Source organism: Babylonia areolata, chromosome 23 (genome assembly GCF_041734735.1).
Source record: "Babylonia areolata isolate BAREFJ2019XMU chromosome 23, ASM4173473v1, whole genome shotgun sequence".
Taxonomy (NCBI): Eukaryota; Metazoa; Mollusca; class Gastropoda; order Neogastropoda; family Buccinidae; genus Babylonia; species Babylonia areolata.
The window spans coordinates 44,445,797-44,455,796 of NC_134898.1; the positions used below are offsets into that span (position 1 = coordinate 44,445,797).

General features: G+C 47.5%; 1 protein-coding gene and 1 long non-coding RNA gene across 4 annotated transcripts in view; one reads left to right on the top strand and one right to left on the bottom strand.

Annotated features, from left to right (window-relative positions):
* LOC143297913 (transmembrane protein 135-like) overlaps positions 1-10,000 on the bottom strand; it is a 299,849-nt gene that overhangs the window by 199,518 nt on the left and 90,331 nt on the right. The gene's annotated exons all lie outside the window — the stretch shown is intronic.
* LOC143298305 (uncharacterized) overlaps positions 509-10,000 on the top strand; it is a 90,072-nt gene continuing 80,580 nt past the window's right edge. The window contains exons 1-2 of the long non-coding RNA XR_013057366.1: positions 509-645; positions 2,653-2,828. This is a non-coding gene — a long non-coding RNA (uncharacterized LOC143298305). The remainder of the gene's footprint in view (positions 646-2,652; positions 2,829-10,000) is intronic.

Sequence of the window (10,000 nt, forward strand, 5' to 3'; positions counted from 1 at the left end):
AGACTTGACGAAGCGAAAAAGGAAGTTCATTCCAATCGCAAGGTCCAGAAACAGAGAAAGAACGGCGGCCAACAGTCAAGCGATAATAAGATAAAGGAATGAAATAATCAAGACAAAATAAATAAGAACATACACGGACAACGGCAAGAGAAACATAACGTGTTGTTCCGCGAGTCCTATCATGCCTTTCATCCCGAGTAGTGCAAGGGTGGCACAGTGGACAGAAAGCTCTGAGTGGGACACGGTTCCCGGGTTTGATTCTCACAGGAACTGAGGTTCTAACAACCCTGCACCCTTCTGCATGACAACGAGAGGTGGCCTGGGTTGGTAGTCAATTTTTCAGGTGAGATGACAAACCATGGGATGTGGTCAGGGTGATTGTTTTTTCAGGTTAGATGACAAACCATGAGATGTGGTCAGGGTGATTGTTTTTACAGGTGAGATGACAAACCATGAGATGCGGTCATGGTGATTGTTTTTCAGGTGAGATGACAAACCCGAAGTACTCTCCAGGACTGCACAGGCGACAGCAGCGCTCACAAAACTGAGGTACATCTGGAACGACCGGAACATTGCACTCGGCTCAAAGATCAAACTGATGCGTACCCTGCTGATGTGGTCAGGGTGATGGTCTGTTTTCTTCAGGTGAGATGACAAACCATGAGATGTGGTCAGGGTGATTGTTTTTCAGGTGAGATGACAAACCATGGGATGTGGTCAGGGTGATGGTCTGTTTTCTTCAGGTGAGATGACAAACCATGAGATGTGGTCAGGGTGATTGTTTTTCAGGTGAGATGACAAACCATGAGATGCGGTCAGGGTGATTGTTTTTCAGGTGAGATGACAAACCATGAGATGTGGTCAGGGTGATTGTTTTTCAGGTGAGATGACAAACCATGGGATGTGGTCAGGGTGATTGTTTTTCAGGTGAGATGACAAACCATGAGATGTGGTCAGGGTGATTGTTTTTCGGGTGAGATGACAAACCATGAGATGCGGTAAGGGTGATTGTTTTTCAGGTGAGATGACAAACCATGAGTGCGGTCAGGGTGATTGTTTTTCAGGTGAGATGACAAACCATGAGATGCGGTCAGGGTGATTGTTTTTTCAGGTTGAGATGACAAACCATGAGACGTGGTCAGGGTGATTGTTTTTCAGGTGAGATGACAAACCATGAGATGTGGTCAGGGTGATTGTTTTTCAGGTGAGATGACAAACCATGAGATCGTCAGTGATGTTTCAGGAGATGACAAACCATGAGGACTTGGATCGAGGTAATTGATTTGTTCAAAGGTGAATGACAAACCCATGGATGCGGTCAGGTGATTGTTTTTCAGGTGAGATGACAAACCATGAGATGTGGTCAGGGTGATGGTCTGTTTTACAGGTGAGATGACAAACCATGAGATGTGGTCAGGGTGATGGTCTGTTTTTCAGGTGAGATGACAAGCCATGAGATGTGGTCAGGGTGATGGTCTGTTTTACAGGTGAGATGACAAACCTTAGTGAGGTGGTCTGGTTGATAGTCTGTCTTTCAGGTGAGATGACAAACCATGAGAGGTGGTCAGGATGATAGTTTGTCTTTCAGGAGAGAAGTTAAACCATGAGATGAGGTCTGGGTGACAGTCTGTCTTTCAGGTGAGATGACAAACCATGAGATGCGGTCACGGTGATTGGATTTTTTTTTTTTCAGGTGAGATGACAAACCATGAGATGCGGTCACGGTGATGGATTGTTTTTTTCCAGGTGAGATGACAAACCATGAGATGCGGTCACGGTGATGGATTGTTTTTTTTTCAGGTGAGATGACAAACCATGAGATGCGGTCACAGTGATGGATTGTTTTTTTTTTCAGGTCAGCTAACAAACCATGAGATGCGGTACAGTGATGGATTGTTTTTTTCAGGTGAGATGACAAACCATGAGATGCGGTCACGGTGATGGATTGTTTTTTTTCAGGTGAGATGACACACCATGAGATGCAGTCAAGGTGATAGTCCTGTTTTTCAGCTGAGATGACACACCATGAGATGCAGTCACGGTGATAGTCTGTTTTTCCAGGTGAGATGACACACCATGAGATGCAGTCAAGGTGATAGTCCTGTTTTTCAGGTGAGATGACACACCATGATTTTTTTCAGCTGAGATGACACACCATGAGATGCAGTCAAGGTGATAGTCTGTTTTTTCAGGTGAGATGACACACCATGAGATGCAGTCAAGGTGACAGTCTGTTTTTCCAGGTGAGATGACACACCATGAGATGCAGTCAAGGTGACAGTCTGTTTTTCCAGGTGAGATGACACACCATGAGATGCAGTCAAGGTGATAGTCCTGTTTTTCAGGTGAGATGACACACCATGAGATGCAGTCAAGGTGATAGTCTGTTTTTCAGGTGAGATGACACACCATGAGATGCAGTCAAGGTGATAGTCTGTTTTTTCCAGGTGAGATGACACACCATGAGATGCAGTCAAGGTGACAGTCTGTTTTTCCAGGTGAGATGACACACCATGAGATGCAGTCAAGGTGACAGTCTGTTTTTCCAGGTGAGATGACACACCGAAAACACTACATATCAAAATAACCTGTAAACCCTCTAACCCTTGTATATGAGGCCTTTGAATAAATACACCGGGATCCTCTGTGCAGACTGCAATGAGCAGCACGTGGAAGGACGCACAGCAACGACTGAGAGTAAGCTGCCCCTGTTGAAAAACGATACCCACCCCGATGTTGAAGACAAGACAGAACTGCTGTTTTCCCGTTGATGGACATGGCGCGTTTTTCCAAACACACAACAGACGTTTATGCGTGCGTGTGTGCAAGTAAGTATGTATGTGCGTGTGTGTATGTGTGTAGATACGTGTTTGTATGTGTGGTCTGTTTGCATGCGTGTGTACGCTTGAACGCGCGTAAGTGTGCGTGTGTGTGTGTGTGTGTGGGGGGGGGGGGGGGGGGGTGCGCGCTTGCTTGCTTGCTTATTCAGTCGCACACACTCGCACGCTATCATTTAAAAAAAAAAAAAAAAAAGAAAAAAAAAAGGTGCCAGTCACTGCCGAGTCAACAAAACGTGCCCGTATAACGGAATACTTCTTTTTTTTTCTTTTTTCCCCCCCCCCTTCTTCTTCTTCTTCTAATTCTGTCCTTTTTTTTTCTGTAATGGACGCTGCATGCAGACTCGTTAATGGTCCCCAGCTGGACCCAGGTTGTGTAAACTCTTCCCCCCCCCCCCACAACCCCCACCCCCAAACCCACCTCCCTCCACACCCCTCCCAGGTAAACGGGGCTGTGGCTGAAATGTTTGCCCAGTGCACAATTAGGCCCCTCTAACAAGGTGGTGGACTGTTTGCTGCATCACTCTATACACACATTGTCTGCCTGCCTGCCTGCCTGCCTGCCGAACCACGCTTCACGTTTCGGGTGGGTGGGAAGGAAGGAAGGAGGGAGGGAATTGTGTGTGTGTGTGTGTGTGTGTTTGGAGGGGGAGGGGGTGAGTGTGTGTGTGTGTGTGTGTGTGTTGTTTTGTGTGTCGGGGGTGGGGGATGTGGTGGGGGAGGGGCGGGAGGAGAGAGAGACAGAGAGTGTGTGTGTGTGTGTGTGTGTGTGTTCTTTCTTTAATTTAACGTTTTTTCACTTTGAGTGATATCAGACGTGTCGTGTCGTGTGTGTGTGTGTGTGTGTGTGTGTGTGTGTGTGTGTGTGTGTGTGTGTGTGTGTGTGTGTGTGTGTGTGTGTGTGTGTGTGTGTGTGTAGAAGATGACAGTGTGGTGGAGATAGGGGGATACACAGAGTAATTATAAACAAGAACAACATATTCAACAATTCAAATTCAAATTGTATGTGTTTGTGAGTGTGTGTGAGTGTGCGTGCGTGCGTGCATGAAATTGCTAGTGAGGCTATAATAGTGTCGCGTAGAATAAAGTGATAGACACTGCGGGAACGGCATTCCAATATAAGCATCTCTATTGCATGTTTGTCTTTATGTTTACTCTGTGTGTGTGTGTGTGTGTGTGTGTGTGTGTGTGTGTGTGTGTGTGTGTGTGTGTGTGTGTGAGCGTGAACACGTTCGTGCGCACATGCTTGTGTGTGTGTGTATACATGTAAGTGGGTGTGGTTGCGAATATGTGTGCACCCATTCGTGCGAACGTACGTGCGTGTGTGCTTGTGAGTGTGCGTGTGTGTGTGTATGAGTGTGTGCATGCGCGCGCGTGCGTGACCCTAAAGGCCACGTACCGACAGAAACCAAAGTATGTGAACGTCACTTTTATGACTGACCCACTGCATGGCTAGCCACCTACTTGTTTCTCAGAAGCACGCCGGCCATGCAGGCTAATAGCTAGTTGACTGGTTTTGTTTCGACTGCTGTGGTCCTGACTCAAAAGTCGAAACGCTTCTGTTTTGAGGAAGAGCGGGGGTGGGGGTGGGGGGTGGGGGGGGGGGGGGGGGGATGACACAACTCTAATTCAGCTTCTCAGGGCAGAGAGACAGAGACACAGAGAGAGACACAGAGAGAGAGAGAGAGCGTGGGAACACAGAGAGGCAGGGAGAGAGAGAGAGAGAGAGAGAGAGAGAGAGAGAGAGACAGAGACAGACAGAAAGACAGACAGACAGACAGAGACGGAAAGGATAGGCAGACAGACAAAAGGGAAGACAAAAAAACAAAAAAAACAAAAACAAAAAACAAAAAAAAAGGGGGGGGAGGGGGAGTGGGGGGCGTCAAGCACAGGAAACACACACACACACACACACACGCAGCACCACACACACACACACACAATCAGCACCACGCACACACACACACACACACACACAATCAGCACCACGCACACACACACACACACACACACCACAGAACACACACACAACACAACACAACACACACACACACAAGATGAGTTACGACCCTCCACCCACACCCAGTAGCCTGACACGACACGACCAGCCATCCCCCCTCCTCATCCCCCCTCACCTTCCCCCATTACTCCCCCACCCCCCCTCTTCCTCCCGGTCCCCCTCCCTCCCAGCCCTTAACGAAACACTTAACGCAGACACACGGACGCGGGCCATACATCTGTCACCACTGCTTCCTCCAACACAGGGAGCCGAGACGGCCAGCATAATAGAGAGAAGACACCCGTCTTGACTGGCATCTTGACGGGGGTTTTTAACCCCTCCAGTGATGACGGCATGACAAGTCATGACACCCAACTCTCCACTGCTGACACCACCATTATATCACAGACTGACATCAGTTTACAGCAAACTGAGAGCTGTAGCATCAATGGTTTTCTCCACTGCAATGGGGAAAACCTTTTACAGCTTAAGTCTTTTGTGAAAGACCGCTATGCCTCTCAAACTAGGAGGCAAAAATTGCACTGACTCTTAGTGCTACAGCTTTGGGGCTAGCTGGTCTTTGGGAACCATCCCAACGCTGACTGTCCTAAAACCCTCTTGGCAGAGAGAGTGGGGATGTAAGCTGGGCAAGACACTCTCCACCGTAACCAAATTATAGCCCAGATAGTCAGGACAGCAGTTGCCTCTGGGTTACGCTGCTGGTCAGGCATCTGCTTGGCAGATGTGGTGTAGCGTATATGGATTTGTCCGAAAGCAGTGACGCCTCCTTGAGCTACTGAAACTGAAACTGACGTGTTTCCCTGTTGCACTGTTGCTGACACGAGAACCCTGTCTTTGTTATGAGCGACTGAGTGCAGTACTCCACTTCCTTCCCTTGCTAAGTAAAGTCAACATTACTTACTTACCTGCCAAGGTAAACTCCTCCCATAATTATCGTTTTAGTCCGCCCACAGCTACCACCCATACCCGTGACATTTTCTTTCTTTCCTCCCTTTGTTTCTTTGTTTGTTTTTTTTCTTCCTGTTCGTGTTCGTCTTCTTCTTCTTGGTTTACACTCTGCTTACTACAAGGTAATTTAGACACGTTCATTTCAGCACACATATCATTTACTTATACAATGGGTGTGGACAGTGGTTAACGATAACGATAACGATCTTTTACTCAGATAAAAGGCCGAACCCCCTTACTGAAAGGGGGTCACATTGTAAGAAGATTTTTTTTTTTTAAAAAAAAAAAAAAAAAAGAAAAAAAAAAAAGGACATGGCACAATAAACCGACATCACAAATCGACCAAAATAACTAATACAATATTCTACAGCATTCACGAAATAACTGTTCGTAAACTCTTCAGTGCCTCATTTTTTTTTTCTATTGTGTAAATCGCTACGTTTTATAGAGTAAACTCCCCTTTTACACCATCACAATCCAATGAAACGACTAACGTCGACGCGCTCCAACTGGTGGAGGCAATAACCACATTTCTTACCCTGTACTTTTTTCCGCTTTTAAGACGGAAAAAGTTGCAAACTGGTTAATAACATTGTAATATACCCATACCCCGGCCCAGCAGTCGGCTTATATCACAGACTGACATAAGTTTACAGTTGGGCCAACAACAAACTGAGAGCTGTATGTTCAATGGTTTCTCCATTGCAATGGGAAATCATTTACAGCTTAAGTCTTTTGAAAAGGACTACGACTCTCAAAATAGGAGGCAAAATTGCACTGGTTCTTAGTTCTGCAGCGTTGGGACCAGCTGGCCTTTGGGAACCATCCCAACGCTGACTGTCCTAAAACCCTTTTGGCCGAGAGAGTGTGGGGATGTAGTTTAACTTGGGCAAAACACTCTCCACTATAATCAAATTCTGGCCCAAACAGTCGGGACAGCAGTTGCTTCCTCTGCTGTTCTAATAGTTATCGTTGGAGACGACTGACTATCATTTTTGCCCATACTCTTACATTTCTTCCCCTCCACTCTTTGACTGGCCTACTTCACGTCATTCGACGGGAGAAGAAATGTAGAGTATAAAAAATATATAACACTTTTAATGTTATTTAAACAAAATTTACATGTTTTCCGTCTTATTCTGGGAAGGATTGTGGATATTGCCCTGGTGGAAAGCGTCCAATGGAGATGTAACCCATCTCAGGAAAAGTAAAGGGGGGCGGGGGGGTGGGGAGCGGCGGGGGGGGGGGGGCTGCGGGGGGGTGAGGGGGGGAGGAGGAGGGAGGAGGGGGGGGGAGAGAGAAGGTGGTGGTGGTGGGTGTATGTACACACACACACACATACACACACAAACACACGCGCGCATGTATGCAGAAACAGAGAGAGAGAGAGAGAGAGAGAGAGAGAGAGAGAGCGAGAGAAATATGGAGACTTGCAGAAAGACAGCTAGCTATGGTGATCAAGACAGCACCAAAAAAGGACAGAAAAAATAACTGCACATATTTTGCGAATTACAAAAAAATAAAACATTCCAACAAATAAATAGACAAGTAAATAATTGAATAAATAAAGATATGAATAAATAAATAAATAATTATATGAATAGATAAATAAGGAATAACTATACCAGTGGAGTGGAGTGATAGCCTGGAGGTAATACGTCCGCCTAGGAAGCGAGAGAATCTGAGCGCATCCTAACATAGTCGCCTGTACTTTCTCCCCCTCCACTAGACCTCGAGCGGTGGTCTGGACGCTGGTCATTCGGATGAGATGATAAACCGAGGTCCCGAGTGCAGCATGGACACTGCGCGCGTAATAAAACCCACGGCAACAAAAGGGTTGTCCCAGGCAGAATTCTGTAGACAAATCCACTACGATAGGAAAGCAAACAAAACAAAACAACGACAAAACCCCCAAAAAAACTGCAGGCAGAAAACTACAAAAAATAAGTGGCGCTCTCAGTGTAACGACGCGCTCTCCCTGGGGAGAGCAGCAGTTATTTCACACAGCGAAATCTGTTGTGGCGAAAAAGAGGAATACAATACAATACAATACAATACAAGAAAACAGCACGCTGGCAGCATAGCTTGACCCCATACGTAACAAACCGAACCATCCAAGCCTACCTCTCCCACATTCCCTCACACCACCACCACCACCACCCACACCCACACCCACCCAAACTCTCTCACTTGTCAATGGCTCCTTCCTTGCCACGTCCTTGCTATGTGCTTTTGCTCCTTGCCCGGAAGGAAAACGCCTTAACTTCTTCCCCTTCCCCCCTCCCTAACTCCCCCTCCCCCCTCATCTCACCACTACATGGAAATAAAAGCCAGCAGGCTCTTTTTGACGGGGCAAGGCAGCCATAGTTGTTTTGTTTTGTTTTTTTGTTTGTTTGCTTGTGTGTGTGTGTGTGTGTGTGTGTGTGTGTGTGTGTGTGTGTGTGTGTGTGTGTGTTTGGTGTTGTTTTTTTTTTTTACACAGTAATGACAGACAAAGGGGGAAACGTCGCTCTTTCAGCCCACCGATACGCGCTTTTGGCTGTCAGAGCCTATGATGTGCAGGAGACGGGTTGGGAGGAGAGGAAGAGGTTGGGGGTCGGGGTGGGGGTGTGGGTGTGGGTGTGGGAGTGGGGGCTCGGGGGGACGGGGAAGTATGGGGGGGTGGAGGGGTTGGAGTGGTGACTGTGAAGGGAGGCTGAAAATCGATACGGGGGCTTATACTGTGTGATGGTTTTGTGTGCGTTGTCCGGCTGACCAACTTACACTTTCACACACACACACACACACACACACAATTTATATTCGGTGTGTGTGTGTGTGTGTGTGTGTGTGTGTGTGTGTGTTTGTGTGTGTATGTGTGTGTACTGCCCCCTCCATCCTCCCGTCCCCACTCGCCTTTAAAAAAAAAATATTTCAAATCAACGCAGATGTGATGTGGTGCAGTGTACCTGGACTAGTCCGGACGCTTTGAAACCGCCTCGAAACTGAAACTGAAACTGAAAGTCCGTCCCAGCATTACTTTGTTTGTTCCAGCCGTTTTGGGACCAGTGCCTGACTTCCTGCTCCTCCTCCTCCTCCCAACCTCCTGACCCATCTTGCAGCAAGGTGTTCGCAGAATGACTAACCTCGCCCGAAAGTTCCATCCGCACCAAGTGAAAGCGAATCCAATTGGGGCGGTGACAATGAAGACGGTTGCACTGCGCCAATCAGACCAGAAACAATATCGGTCTGACGATCTTGTTTCGTTTGTCACAAAGCGGGACAGACAGCCGGGGAGGAGGGGGAGAGGGGAACAGGGAGAGAGAGAGAGAGGCAGAAACAGAGAGACAGTGAGAGACAGACAGAGTGAGAGAGAGATGGAGAAAAGGAGACAGACAGATAAAGAAAGAAATAGAGAGAGACAGAGGGGGGGGCGAGGGGGGAGAGACAGAAAGAGAGACAAGAGAAATAGTGAGAGAGCGGGAGAGACAGAAAAGACAGATAGACACACACGCAGGGTGAGACAGAGCCGAGAGAAAGAGAGACAGACAGACAGACAGAGACAGAGACAGAAACAGAGACAGTGAAAGACAGAGTGAGTGAGTGAGAGAGAGAGAGAGAGAGAGAGAGAGACAGAGACAGAGAGACAGACAGATAAAGAGAGAAACAGAGAGGGAGGGGAGACAGAAAGAGAGAGAGAGAGGGGGGAGGGAGAAAGAGAGAGAGAGAGAGAGAGAGAGAGAGAGAGAGATTGACAGATACAAACACATAGTGAGAGAGAGTGTGAGAAAGACAGTGAGACAGACAGAGAGACAGAGAAACACACAGAGAGAGCGGGAGAGACAGAAAAGGCAGATATACACACACACGCAGGGTGAGACACAGAGAGAGAAAGAGAGAGAGAGTGAGAGACAGACAGAGACACAGACAGAGAGACAGAGATAGAGACACAGACAGAGACAGACAGACCGACAGACCTGTTCACGCTGAACTGAAACCAATCCAGAGAAAAACACAATCACAGCCACTGGGGTGGTGATGGCCTGGCTGGTAACGCAAGCGACTAGGTAGCGTGTGTCCAAGGGTTCCAGTTCCAGAATTACACGGACTGGGGGTTTCCACTCCTCCTCACTCTACAAGACCTTGAGTGGTGGGCTGGGTGCCAGTAATTCGGATGAAATATTTAAACCGAAGTAAGGTGTGTGGCACTAAGCAC